Below are 15,334 nucleotides of genomic sequence, written 5' to 3' on the forward strand. Positions count from 1 at the left end.
CTACTGAATGCCTTGTAAATTATGAGGCTTTCTGTTCTAGCTAGTGGAAACAGGGACTTCTTCTGGCCCTGTGTGAGTTTGGATACTGTTCTATATACAATCTTTTTAGCTGGCTCTTTCTCCAGCCCTGCGTAGTTTCCTTAAATGTATATGTTTATCAGTACTTTGCTGAACACTTAAGGTTTTCATGTCTGATAGCTTTAACTTATAAATTACTACAAGCTTTCTTTGCTTTTCTTTTTGAGACAGCTCTCATTCTCTAAGGTTTTCATGTCTGATAGCTTTAACTTTAACTTATAAATTACTACAAGCTTTTTTTTTTTTTTTTGAGACAGGTTCTCACTTTCTCACCCAGGCTGGAGTGCAGTGGCACAATCATGGCCCACTGCAGGCTCCTGGGCTTAAGCAATTCTCCCACCTCAGCCTCCAAAGTGGTGGGACTACAGATATGTGCCACCATGTCTGGCTTACTTATTTATTTACTTATTATTTAGTAAAAACAAGGTCTTGCTATGTTGCCAGGCTGGTCTCAAACTCCTGAGATCAGGCAATCCTCCCACCTCAGCCTCCCAAAGTCCTGGGACTATTAGGCATGAGTCAAGCATCTGGCCATACTACAAGCTTTTAAATTATAAATTACTACATTATGGCTTTTATCATTCTCATATGCAATTTAGATTCTGAAGAAGGTTGTTTAACCCTTTAATGTATAATGATACATATCTGCAGCAACAATATTTTTGGCTTTACCTGTTGCTAAAGTAGGTGTATTCATAAACATTCCAATTTGGCTTGGATGTTACATTTCATCAGTGATGTACTGTTTATGAATTTATGCTTTGGGGTGGACAGTTCTGCAGATGACTATCAAATCCACTTGATCCAGAGCTGAGTTCAAGTCCTTAATATCCTTGTTAATTTTCTGTCTCATTGATCTAATATTGACAGTGGAGTGTTAAAGTCTCCCACTATTACTGGTGGGAGTCTAAGATTCTTCGTAGGTCTCTAAGAACTTGTTTTATAAATCTGGGTGTTCCTGTATTGGGTGTATACATATTTAGAGGAGTTAGCTCTTCTTGTTGCATTGAGCCCTTTACCGTTATGTAATGCTCTTCTTTTTCTTTTTTTATCTTTGTTGGTTTAGAGTCTGAAAAACACGGAACGCTTCATGAATTTGTGTGTCATCCTTGCGCAGGGGCCATGCTAATCTCCTCCGCATCGTTCCAATTTCAGCATATGTGCTGCCAAAGCGCGCACAAATTTATGCTATTTAAATAAGTTATAATGTATTTTCGTTTAAGTGCAATAACATTTTTATATATAGGGCAGTGATTATAGCCATAGTTTTGTAATGCAATAGGTCAAACCATATGAAATTGCCACTGAGGTCAAAAACTTTAAAATATCAACAATTTAACCTAATGAATGTATTCATACACTTATAAGGAAATCAATAATTTACACAGATTGTTAGCAACAAATTTACTATAACTTATTTATCTTATTCTTCTCCAATCCCACAGCCACTGGAAAGAAGGAAAGCGTAGTATGGGTAGGATGGATAAGCCTCACTCTTTTATGTCCCTTAAGTGAAGAAAGGTTTAAAAGGGAAGGCGGCATTCAGAGCCACCGTCCTTACCCTTCTTAGTCAGATATACTAAATTTAAATTTAATTCAGCATTTAGGAGATACAGTCCCCATTCTCCCACTAAGAAACTATACCTTAATACTAACATGAAAATTCTGTTAAAATAGACTTCAAAGGAAATCTTGTTCAAAAAGATACTTCCAGTCAGGAAACTATGGAAACAAGAGAGAAAGAATTGCTTCCAAGAAACGAACCCCAATCCATTAAAGGACTGATAGTGTGCACACAGATCAGTTTTTCTTTTTTTAAATAACATCTTCTTAAGTTCCACCTATAGCTCTAGGTGTCTAGCATCTTTAGAGCACACAGGCTACCCTTTAGAGCCAAAAGGCAACTACACCTAAGACAATCCTATTTTCACTTCCAAATATTTTATTGTCCTTTTTATAAGTATTATACAAAATTGTAGTTTTTATATTATAGATTGTTAACTTTGCTTTTGTAGAACTTCAAATTCTTAGTTATACCTATCAGTGTGATTTCTGGACTGAAGATTAAACCTGTAGTTTCTGAATATTTTCTGGCCACAGTAATATACTGGTAACTAAATTCACACAGAAAGTTTGAGAGTTCCTGTGTAAAAGCTGCTATATTATTATAACTTAAACATATTAACATGTTTCCTTCACTAATTCCTCCAAAATAATTTTACCATATCATAATAAAATCAAGAAACATTTATTTCCTATAAGTAGATTTGTCTGCAGAATCCAGTAGTCCTTAAAGTAGTCCTTTCTGAGATGACTAGACTCTTCGTTTATAAATCTACAACTATGCCTTGGTTAAAGATTGCCTCTAATCATACTTGTCTTCCTTCAACTTCTTTTAAAAAATCTTCCAGGCCAGGCGCAGTGGCTCATGCCTGTAATCCCAGCACTTTGGGAGGCTGAGGTGGGCAGATCACGAGGTCATGAGTTTGAGACCAGCCTGACCAACATGGTGAAACCCCATTTCTGCTAAAAACTACCAAAAATTAGACGGGTCTGGTGGCACATGCTTCTAGTGTCAGCTACTCGGGAGGCTGAGGCGGGAGAATCACTTGAACCCGGGAGGCGGAGGTTGCAGTGAGCCGAGATCATGCCACTGCACTCCAGACTGGGTGACGGAGTGAGATGCCATCTCAAAAAAAAAAAAAAAAGCAACTTAGTTCTCTTTACTCTGTCTTCCTCTCAAGCTTCTGATTCCTCTCTTGACCTCTATCATTAACTGTCTTAAAATATTAGGTTCTAATATTAAAGGGGAGGATCAAAATATTCAGAAATATGGGACTTGAAAAAAACTACATTCAAAATTATAACTTTATATTTAAAAAAGCAAAGTGTTTTTATAACAGAAACTCTGAAAATAAAAAGCACTTTATTTTGTCTTGGTTGGCAGTTGTGGTTATAGAGGTTAAGAGTCACTGGTAGAATTCTCACTTCTTTAACCCACTTTAACACCATTTCAGATCCAACACTATACTGAAATTGCTATTTCTAAAAACACCAATGACTTCAGACACCAACTGGGAAGCTTCTGCAAGTGAAAGGAAGTGCTATTAAAAATTACGCAGGGAAAACTGACATAAATCAAAGCTGTCCACCCAGAAGGAAAGGACCTAATCAGGACCAATCATAACAAAGCCTTGCATGTGTTGTTATGTTTGTTATATCACCAAGGCTGTACTTGCTTATACTTGAAAATATACATACAAACATTGTTTTTAACTCTTTCCTGACCCCTAATCCAGCTTCTATTTCTATGGCTAACAACTGTGGTGTACCCTTCCAGTCTTTTTCTCTGCACTTACTTGTGTATTAGGTTTTCTGGGATTGGTTGTTACATAAGTGAAAACATATACACTGCTTTTGTGTATTGTATTTTTTTGTGTATGAACTGTGTCTTTGTGTATGTATTATATGTATCTTGCCCTTTCATGTAAAATATCTTAAGAAGTACATCTATGTCTATTTCATGTTTTTTCATAAGTATCTAATATTATGGTATAAAGGCACACCATAATTTAACTGTTCTAATGATGACCTTATTACTTCCAGTATCCCTTCATACACTTTCTCCTCTGCATGGAATAATCATGCAATACTCTCTATTAACGTATGATAGCATTTCTATATTACAGACATATAGAAATAAAACTTCTGGTTCAGGAGAATGTACATTTAAAATGGACAGATACTGCCAAATTTTTCTCCTAAAAAGATGAAGCTATTTATATTCGGTTCAATAATATTTCTTCAAAACTTAACAGGTTACCTGTATTTCTACCTCTATAAATTTCCTGCTTACATTCTTTCCCATTTTCCATCAGGTTTTTTCATATTGATTTGTAGTTACACCTTATATACCTTGAATATTAATTCTGTCTATTACATGTCAAATATTTTATCCCAGTCTATTGTTTGCCCTCCTTTTTAAATGGCATCTAAGTTTGATGTCTCACTTAAAAGCCTTCTCTACTCCAACAATTTTTAAAATTAACTTTTAAAAGTTTCGTCATTCGAGTTAATGGGTGCAGCACACCAACATGGCACATGTATACATATGTAACAAACCTGTACATTGTGCACACGTACCCTAGAACTTAAAGTATAATAAAAAATAATAATAATAAACATTTTTTATTTATCAACATTTAGTCCAGCTGGGGCCGGGCGCGGTGGCTAACGCCTGTAATCCCAGCACTTTGGGAGGCCGAGGCAGGTGGATCACAAGGTCAAGAGATAGAGACCATCTGGCCAATGGTGAAACCCTGTCTCTACTAAAAGTACAAAAATTAGCTGGGCGTGGTGGTGAGCAGCTGTAAGCCCAGCTACTCGGGAGGCTGAGGCAGGAGAATTGCTTGAACCCAGGAGGCGGAGCTTGCAGCGAGCCGAGATCACACCACTGCACTCTAGCCTGGCGACAGAGCGAGACTCTGTCTCAAAGACAAACAAACAAACAACAAACAAAAACAAAAAACAAAACAAAACAAAACCATTTAGTCCACCTGAAACTTAGTTTTGAGAGTGTCATGAAGTGGGTACCCAACTATCTTTACTTCAATTAGACAGATTTACTTCAATTAGACCCTTTATAGACTAGTTCTTCCATTACACATTCATTTATCATACAATTCTTCTTTATCCATGGATCTTCTCCTGAATTTATTATTCTATTCCTTTGATCAATATGCCTATTCCTACCCCAAATTCTTATTTTAATACTTGTAATTTTATAATGTTTTGACCTTTGATGGGTATATTCCCATTTATTATACTTTTTTTGAAATTTACTTGGCCATTCTTGTGCAAGCTCCCTTCTCAAAACTTGAACCATCAGTTTGTCAAATTCCATTTTTAAAATCCTGTTGAATTTCTGATTAGAACTACATTGACTTTGCAGAATAATTTAGTAAAAGCTGCCATTTTTATAGCATTAAGCTGACACATTCAGGAATATTCTTCCATCCATTCACATGTTTTTGCAGTTTTCTTCACATAGCTTTTATACATTTTAAAATCTTAAGTATTTTACAGTTTAGGCTGCTACTTCTTATTACTGTATTTCATAGTTGGTTATTGTTGATATATAAGAAGGCTAATGAATTTTCTAACTTTATTTTATAGCCAGTCAGCTTACTGAAATTCTTTAAGTCAAATCATTTTCCATTATCTCGTATTTTTTATTTGTATTTGTATTATATTTATTTGTATTTGTAAGCAGTCACATCAACTCTAAATAATAATAGTGATACACTTCCCCCCTTTCTTTACAGGTTATTTTTCTTGTTCTTAATGTATTGCCTAAGACTTCTGGACCAACGTCATGTTCCTACCTTTTAATGAAACTACTTCTATTATTACTCTATGACATTTGGTGATGATAGTATCTACTGCAGAGAGATGTTGTAAGGCTTAAGTAAACTTATGCAAAGTTTTTTGCAATAGCACCCAGAACATACAAAGTGTTTAACACCTATTAATCATATTATTTACTAAGTGCCTTTTATTTGTCAAGCACAGGGTATGCATGCAGCATTGCAGAGGTTAGCAAACTAAAGCCTGTAGGCCCAATATGGTCTGCTGCCTAGTTTCGTAAATGATGTTTAATAGGAACACGGTCACGTCCATTGTTTCTATGGCTGTTTTTGTGCTCCTATAGCACAGTTTAAGTAGTTGCAACTGAGCCCATATGGCCCACAATGCCTAAAATATTTACTATCTTCTCTTATATTAAAAAAAAGTTGCTGACTCCAGCAGTACTTGTCAAACTCAAGTTCATAGTTGAATAGCTGATTTAGATAAGTAAAAATATATATATACATTACAGTATGATATATACAACCAGATATTCTGTCGGTATTATGGAAACAATTAACAGTTAAATATTAAAAGACAGGAAGGACTCATACAAGTGAAAAGACCCGACATATTTTAATTATTTAAAAATATGTATTTATTTACATATCATTATCTCTCATCCTGTTCTGTAAATTTCTAACGGGGAGAAAGTGTGACATTCATTTTTGCGACATTCGACATTCATATTCTAAGTATCTAGGACATTTTAAATGTTCAACAAATGATGGACAAATGAATAAATGAATGATACGCAGGATGCCTGAGTGACAATGATTAGGCATGTATGTCAAAGTTCTAGATACAAATATGCTATGGCAAGCATTTTACTTGTCATGCTAAATAGGATCTTTTAATTCTTGTAGTCTATGTTAGGAGACAGATACTATTATTACTACACTGTAAAATGAAAGAACCAAGGCTCACACAGGTGAAGCAGCACACTCGTGTTTCTATATAGCCAGTATGAGAAGTCAACAATCCTATGGCTGCCTAATGTGAAACATGTTCTCTATACTATATTACAAAGTTGTAAAGAGGTAAGAAATGTTGACACAATAGGATAGTAACAGAGTATGGACTCTCAAAGACAAAGGAAATTATAATTAAGGCAGCAGGAATTGTGTTGTGATTTCAATTTCTAAAACTGGGGAATGATCGGAATAAATTCATGTTTTTTAAATATCCAGCCTAAAAGATGGTTGCAGGGGCAGTTGCCCTACTACTTACCCAAAGGCTACTCTATCACACACATTAGGCCAGTTTTAGTAAGGTTCAAGTGATTAAAACAAAACTGCTAACAAACTATGGCATTTAAGGAATATCAATCTGAAGCATCGAGAAAAGCTGATCCTAATAATTACTAAAGAAACAAAAAGGTACTTCATAAACTATGAAGGTACTATGCTAAAAATGGTTTTTTTAAAGTATATAATGCAAATGAAAATATTACACGGAAAAAAATCAAGTCATAAGAACAAAGGCATAATTGAGAATGTCTGTCTTAAGAAAACCAAAAAAAAAAAGAAACTAGAAGATTTAAACCTAATAAAATCATAAATTTTTATTTTTCACTTTTTATTTAGGCAAATCTTAAGAAAAACTGATTTTAAAGTAAACGAAATAACGAATTCTTCAAGTTATGGCTCAACAAAAGTAGCTGCTGTATATGACACACACTTCTACAAAGCAAAGCACGTACCTATTTTCTAATAAAAGTGTAAACTGTGATTTAAAGTGTACTTAAATATCTGTTTAGAACCCCTAGAGAAGTAAGAAGATTTTTTTGCCTCCCAAATTATGTGTCTGTAGGTTTAGAAGACAATATACATAAACCAATTAAAGTAATCCCTCACTGAAGAAGTAGACAGTGAAGCGAAATCATTTAACTTTTAAAAAGTTCAAATATATATGAAAATATGGATTCTGAGGAAAAAAACAGATACAACCCTTTTTTTCCCAGGATTTCTGATAGAGGCTGATTAACATACACAATCTAATTTACCAAACTTAGGTAACTTTCACACCAAGGCTTACTTCAAAGTATACATTGCACTTTGTATTTCCAGCAATTAGTCCATAAGAGAAATCAAGTGAGGGAGGAAGAGATATGGAAGTCAATCAGAAGTATAGTTCATCTGTAAAATGAAAATACCACCTTATATCTGATAGGTTTGCACAGGATTTTTAAAATAAGCAAGTATAGGGCCTAAAATTCAATGAGCTCAACAAGTAGACCTTATTACTATAAATACAGAAACAGTCTTCCCCTTGAAAAAAGAAAATCATAAGGAATGCACTTTTTGCATATTTTTGCCCCACTATGGAAAGAACAGCTGAAGTTGTTCGACAGAGATGATCAGTTTCCCTTACAAAAAGGGACAGAGGCACTGGATATGAACCGTACTGAAAGATTAATAAGAATGGAAAATTTGTATATGCATTCTCTTTGCCAAGAAAGATGTTAAAACTTTTGAGTAAACTGAATGTTTACTGGAAACATACTATGTTTACAGAATTTTGGAGGATAAAGCTTGAACTCTGGTCTTTTTTTTTTTTTTTTTAAAGAAAAAAAAAGGAGGCCGGACGCGGTGGCTCAAGCCTGTAATCCCATTTGGGAGGCCGAGCGGGCGGATCACGAGGTCAGGAGATCGAGACCATCCTGGCTAACACGGTGAAACCCCCTCTCTACTACAAAATACAAAAAACTAGCCGGGCGACGTGGCGGCGCCTGTAGTCCCAGCTACCCGGGAGGCTGAGACAGGAGAATGGCGTGAACCCGGGAGGCGGAGCTTGCAGTGAGCTGAGATCCGGCCACAGCACTCCAGCCTGGGTGACAGAGCGAGATTCCGTCTCAATAAAAAAAAAAAAAGAGGCCGGGCGCGGTGGCTCAAGCCTGTAATCCCAGCACTTTGGGAGGCCGAGACGGGCGGATCACGAGGTCAGGAGATCGAGACCATCCTGGCTAACACGGTGAAACCCTGTCTCTACTAAAAATACAAAAAATTAGCCGGGCGAGGTGGCGGGCGCCTGTAGTCCCAGCTACTCTGGAGGCTGAGGCAGGAGAATGGCGCGAACGCGGGAGGCGGAGCTTGCAGTGAGCTGAGATCCGGCCACTGCACTCCAGCCTGGGCGACAGAGCGAGACTCCGTCTCAGAAAAAAAAAAAAAAAAGAAAGAAAAAGAAAAAGAAAAAAAAAGGCTGCATTGCTTCCAATATAGTAGTATTAATGTAACCTATTAACCTAAATATTATGCTATTTAAATAAGTTATAATGTATTTTCGTTTAAGTGCAATAACATTTTTATATATAGGGCAGTGATTATAGCCATAGTTTTGTAATGCAATAGGTCAAACCATATGAAATTGCCACTGAGGTCAAAAACTTTAAAATATCAACAATTTAACCTAATGAATGTATTCATACACTTATAAGGAAATCAATAATTTACACAGATTGTTAGCAACAAATTTACTATAACTTATTTATCTTATTCTTCTCCAATCCCACAGCCACTGGAAAGAAGGAAAGCGTAGTGAGCTGAGATCCGGCCACTGCACTGCATGAAAGTATGTACTTTCATGTTTTTATGGTTTCCAACATCTCTGTGGGTTCTCACAATATCTGTGAGGAAAACAGGATAGATATTATTCTCCATTTTAATGCTTAGAAAACCAAGATTGCAAGAAACTAACCCAAAATTATATAGCTAATAAGTGGTGAAGTTGAAACTCAGATTTAGACTTTTGAGTTACCATCCAAGGTACTTTATCTCCTGTTTAGCAAACAGAAACAGCTGGAATGGTGAAGCTGTTTCAAGCATTCACAAAAAAACAGGGAGGGCATGAATTTCTCCTTAAAGTAAAATTTAAAAAGTATAAATTGTATTAAGTAGCAATTTATGAAGGCTGTTATTTAAATCAAAAGGTTTATACTGCCTTAAAATTGTGGTAGTGTATGTACTTCCTAAGTATGAAAAATGCTAATAACAAAATAAAGTACAAAAGTTAAGTTTCATTATTTTGTTTGGTTAGTTTTAATGTTTTTAACAGGAAGAAAGAAACATCATTGATTTCATCCAGGTAGCTTCCCATCTTATACATCTGTACTTTTTCCAGCACCTACTACTAACCCCGATATACGGAACGTACTGATGCCTGCTTAATGAAAAAATGCTCTCATGATGTATTCTTACTCTCTTGATGCCACAAAAAATACAGTAGCCCCAGCCAATTGATTTGTGCAGCCATAGCCTGAGGCATCACTATCCACCCGGTAATGGCACATGAACCATAGTATACTGAAGAAAACAGAACTGCCTTAGAAATACGTATCTACAAATTTAAAAACTTCAGAGATGTTTCATGTAAATTACTTTTCAAAATAACTGATATTTATCTCCTTTAAATCACCATAACTTATCTTAAAATAATCTTAATTGAAATATTTGTAAAGAGATCTCTAGGTCTTCCTTCCATGCCTCAATGTGAACATGATACAATCTTTTCTTGATGACTCAAGCTCATCAATGTATCAATTATTAGACTGTTCCATAACATAGTGATTCTTCCTTGAGTACTGCAGAATTTCCAACTGTTTGTCCCTTTATTAACTCATCCTAGACTACTTCTAAAAACAAAGTTCCCCACTGCCTGCTCCCCTGTTGTCACTTATAGACCACCAGCACCCTAGACAAGGTTTTTAACCTGCCAGCTGTGTTTAAAAAAATGTAAAACCAGCACAGGCAGCTGATATACCTACTCTTATACAAATCTAAATCAAGCCACTGTGTAGCTATTTTCACTGTAGTAAGGCCTGACTCAAAGGCTTTTCATCTTTCACTTCCTAATTCTGAGACCTATTCTAGGCTCTTGTTAGAAGTCTGGCCACAAAATAACAATTACAGTAGCACTTATTTCTGCATATTTTCTTTTAGGATAACTTAAGGAAAAATATATACATGATAGTCATAAAACGCACCAAACCACCACATAGACAAGATGATACAAGACATTTCATGGTATGGGCTATATGGACAATTACTTTGCCAATTATTACCTAGGAGTCAGCAAACTAGGTCCCCTGGCCAAATCCAGTCCACAGATCGCTTGTTTTTGTTTGGCTCTTGAGACAACAATGTAAAAATTATGTTTTTGGCTGGGCGCAGTGGCTCAAGCCTGTAGTCCCAGTACTTTGGGAGGCCGAGACGCGCGGATCACGAGATCAGGAGATCGAGATCATCCTGGCTAACACGGTGAAACCCCCTCTCTACTAAAAAATACAAAAAACTAGCCGGGTGAGGTGGTGGGCACCTGTAGTCCCAGCTACTCGGGAGGCTAAGGCAGGAGAATGGTGTAAACCTGGGAGGCAGAGCTTGCAGTGAGCTGAGATCCGGCCACTGCACTCCAGCGTGGGCGACCGAGCAAGACTCCATCACCAAAAAAAAAAAAAAAAATTATGTTTTTAAAAGATTACAAAAAACAAACAGGAACATTCAACCAAGAGTGTAAATGGCCTGCAAAACCTAAAATATTTGATCATCTAGCACTCCACAGAAAAAGTTTGCCAACCCCTGATCTAAGCCATATAAACAGACACATACAAGCTATCCATTACACATAAAGCTTAAGCTATTAATATGTCAAAGCTGAGGTATAGTTCTTTCAGTGATAGGTTCCTAATGATACAAACTGTCTTGTCCTGCTCTACCTATTTTCCTCTTCTGATGCCCTGGTGCTTAAGCTAACATCTCGACCTAACTTTCTTTCTTCGTCCCAATTTCTGTCCTTGGATGCTCTTGGACTACTTTATTCTACTACTACTTCCAACTCTGCCTGTGAATCTCTTTTGGAATGCCTTTCTCTTTGTTATCTAAATCGTTTCTAAGTTTCCTCTGACTTCCTCCAAATGCCTTCCAGGATTTTTCTAGCCCTCACTGGCTTCACTTTCCTTTAAATTCCAGTTGGTGTCACACAACTTAATAATACCATATTATATTTTTGGCTAGTGATACTATTAGTCTAGTACCCCCAACTAGTTTGTAAACTACCTGAAGGAAGGAAGACTTCACACTATGTCTGCATCCCCACTTTAATAACATCACATCACCCTGTAAGCACATGCCACCTCCCAGAGGCAGTTCTCAATCTTGGAGGAAAAAATAGCCCAAGGACTGGTAAACAGGTGATAAGTGATTGGAAAGATCGAAAGATGACACCCACTAAGGAACCTGATGGAAGACCATAGGCTACACAGAAAACTTGAAAGTATATATTAAAGACAAGCAAAATCACAATAGTGGGAAGATAGAAAGGTAAGAATAAATCTAGATATAAAAAGAGACTACTGAATAATTCTCTGAAATAAGACCAAAATATTAAGAAAATTATAAAAGCTCACAATAATGTAAAAGTACAAAATTTGCCTTTTAACATTAATGGCCACTAATTTCCTTTTAATAAGTAGTTCTTGACATTAATACACATGGGGCCATATTTCTTCTTTTGCAATGTGATAAAACTGAAGCAGTAAAAGGCTCAATGGAATAAATATGCACCATATTCTAAACCTTTGGAATTACAATATTGTGAATTTATTTGAAGTCTGCTAGGCATTGCTTAAAAAAAAAAAAAAACCCAGAAACACCAATTAGTTATCTGGCTAATAAAATAGGAAATCATGTGCATATTCCTACACCATTCTCAAAGACACGATCTAGATTCGTTTTCATTCAAAAATGCACCAACAATTTTTTTAAAAAAAACCCTTTTGGTTATTTCATCAAATTGTATTTTAAAAATACAGGCAGATTATAAAATACACAAGCCTTGGATGTCATGAACATTTTAAAACATGCAAATGTTTTAAAACAGCGCAAATATTACTAAAACTGGATAAAGTATAAATTAAATGCTTTTTGCCTAAAACTACGTAAGACAATGAAAATATGAATCATGCATTCCCTTTTTTCGGGAGGTTAAGGATCTCTCAGCCCTTAGCTATGTCTGGCTGGTCAGGGAAGAGGGAGAAATTTTTAAATTAGTAATAAAATATGCTTACTATTATATTGTAAAAATGTGACTAGTAAAGAGGAATCATTAAATGTGTGTTAAAATAAATCAGGTCTCAATTACTCACATGGAGAGAGGAAGTGAAGACAGACGTCACCAAAAGAAGACAATCCTAGAATGTTTTTTTTAATGCTTATCATTAATTTGGGAGAAATTAATTATTCTTATAACTATGCTTGACACTGTTAACCAGGATTTTATTTTTCCTGAGCATTCAATGATTTGGAGGATTCAGACGAAAGGGAAAAAGAGGGAGTTAATTCAGAAGCATACAGGTGGCTAATGGTAGCCAGCCTAGGATAAAAAATTTTCCAGTTAACCTACACATAGAAAACTAACAGATGATCTATGAAATGAAACAAGACAATATAGTAAAATTTAAGGTAGCAGTGCTAAAAAATTTAAATATAAGATTTAACATTAAAAATTTAATAAGATATTTCTCCTGTCATCATCCCTTCTTCCCACTAACTGGTGTTATTAGAAAGCAAGATTAGTAGGCTACAAAGCTAAAAGCAACATTTCAGGTCATATTTTACAAAAGATGTGGTAAAAATCCATCATTGTTTTCTGTTGGGCCACCATCTGTCTCAGTGAGTACTTTATCTCATTACTTAAGAAAAATTAATTCAACCAAGAAAATATCCAAAAGGCAGGGGATTCAGCTCATTTGAACATTTGTAGGTGATACAAGATGACAAGAGTTAGTAAATACGCAAAAACTAAATATTTATCCAAACACAAGATCAGAACCACAAAACTCAATTCGTTTCTGCCGAACATATGGCTCAAACTCCTGAGTGGCATATGTTTAGTACTGGAGCTGGTAACAGCATGGTGATAAAATATTATAGTAAGAGTTCAACTGTTATTTCATTCCTACAATACAGAAGCATACACACTTTGGTTTCAAGAACTAAAAACACGACCACAGTAAGAAGCAAAATAATTATGTTGTTCAATTTTAAAAACCCATAGTGAACACACAATGATTATATCGTAGAAAGAAAAAAAATCTCATCAGCCTGTGACTCTTATTTAATGGATGGTCAGACACAAAGGTGTCCAAAGGAACTTACGTAAAAACCTTACAAAAGAAAATCTCGAATTCACAATCTCTAGCACCCCCGGCAAATCATCGCATTCCACCCGCTCAAATATCCCAAGGCTTGTAACGCCAACAGTTGAATAAAAGAACAATTAACGACCAAATCCATTAAAACAGCCCCTCTTCTGCCCGCAATCTGACAGCGAAATTATCTGTTCATTTTCCTTTACCTAACACATGACGTCGTTTCCAAAGCCGTGTCAAAAGTTCGAAGATTCAGGTTAAAACTGGGCGAGGACTGCAGCCTCGATTCCACCTCCCGACTGAACAGGTGGTTAACTCGCCCGGGGAGAGGAACTGCCAGGTACTGGAGGCAGCCACGCACGATCAAACACAGAGGGCGGGTTTTCGAGGTTTTAACCCCAAGATGAGCGGGGGAAACTCTCTTCAGAAAAGCGTTCAAGTTCGGCGGCTGCTGGGCGTCCAAAGCCGAAGGCGCGGCGGGTGCTGGGCGATCCTCTCGGAAGGATTCCGCCCCCGCCCCCGAGCCCTCCCGAGCTACGCGGCTCGCCGCGGGGAGGAGGCGGGGGACAGAGGGGAGGGCTGCCCGCGCACCCGCACCACCTCCCTCGGGCTGGATGGCGCCCCCGGCCGCGCCCCCGCAAGCGCGTCCTGGCAAGGCTCGGCCCCGGCAGGTGCCAGACTAGTTGACGGGTCCTGTCCCCGGCCCCACTGCCCCTCTGCCCACAGCGCGCCCACAGAAAGGGGTGGCCCGGGTCCCTCGACGGGGCCGAGCCCTGGAGGGTGCCCCGGCCCTCAGTCTCAGCCTAACGGTTTCCGCGGCGCCTCCTCCGGGGCGGGACGGGGTTGGGACGGCTCGGTGTCCCCCGCCTTTCGCGGAGGGAGTGCCCGCGCTCTCACCTCCGACTCACGCCGTTCTGAGGCAGAAGGCGGCGGCTCCTCTGGCGCCTCTTCTTAGGGTTCCTGATCGTTTTCTCTCTACCTCAGCTGCAGAGTCAGCTCTGAGGGCCGCCGCGGCCGCCGGCGCGCTGACTGTTGGGGTTGTTTCCTGGCAGTGACGCCGCCGCCTCAGCCCCTCTCTTCGCTCCCTCTCCGCGTAGCTCCCGCTTTCTGTTTCACCCGAGGGACCACGAACGCCGCCGCCGCCATGCTTACTACGGAGCCGGGAGGAGGAGCCCGAAGTCAGCGCGCCGAGTGCGGCTGCGCGGGCCCCGCCGACGGCGCCCTCGGCCGGGACCCCGAACCCCCGCCTCGAGCCCGCGGCGCCGGGGCTCTCTCACGGAACGCGAGTGCCCGCAGGGCCACCGGCGTGTGGCGGCTGAGCGGCCGCGTTCGGCTCCCGGAGCGCCCACACCCTCTTGGGCTTCCGGCTTTCTCCCCAGGCCCGGCTGCGCCTGGCTCGTGGTAGCATCCGCTGTGGCCAGGCTCGGAGCCACATTCAGGAAAAGTGGAGTTCATGGAGGTTCCTAGAGCCACTCACACAATTCTCAATCCACATTTCAAAAGGCTCCCCCGAGACGCACCCTGTCAGCCCCTTTCCGAAGGCCCCCGAACTTAAGGCTGGCAGGTGCTTTAAAAGACACTACAGCCAAGGACGAGGAAGCCTCTGAAATGAGCTGGGAGGTTTCTAATCCCAAATACTTCGAACCCGGGATCTGGATAGCAAGCAAAAATATTTCGGTATTTACTCAGTTGAAAACTTGGGGAGTG

At 38.7% G+C, this 15,334-nt stretch overlaps 1 protein-coding gene and 1 non-coding gene across 3 annotated transcripts in view; both read right to left on the reverse strand.

Moving 5' to 3' along the window:
* The window catches only part of FNDC3A (fibronectin type III domain containing 3A), a 218,972-nt gene extending 204,179 nt beyond the window's left edge, over positions 1–14,793 (reverse strand). The window contains exon 1 of one of the 2 annotated variants that reach the window (XM_033176880.1): positions 14,525–14,793. The gene's annotated coding sequence lies outside the window, so the exon portion shown is untranslated. Of the gene's footprint in view, positions 1–13,833; positions 14,138–14,524 lie in introns of those variants that run through there. The other variant, XM_033176881.1, reaches the window with a different exon arrangement.
* Positions 1,151–1,253, reverse strand: LOC117063791. The gene has a single exon (XR_004429076.1). It is a non-coding gene; the product is annotated as a U6 spliceosomal RNA (small nuclear RNA).
* Positions 14,794–15,334: the final 541 nt, after the last annotated feature.

The sequence above is a fragment of the Trachypithecus francoisi genome, unplaced genomic scaffold (assembly GCF_009764315.1).
Source record: "Trachypithecus francoisi isolate TF-2019V2 unplaced genomic scaffold, Tfra_2.0 Lachesis_group18, whole genome shotgun sequence".
NCBI classification, from domain to species: domain Eukaryota; kingdom Metazoa; phylum Chordata; class Mammalia; order Primates; family Cercopithecidae; genus Trachypithecus; species Trachypithecus francoisi.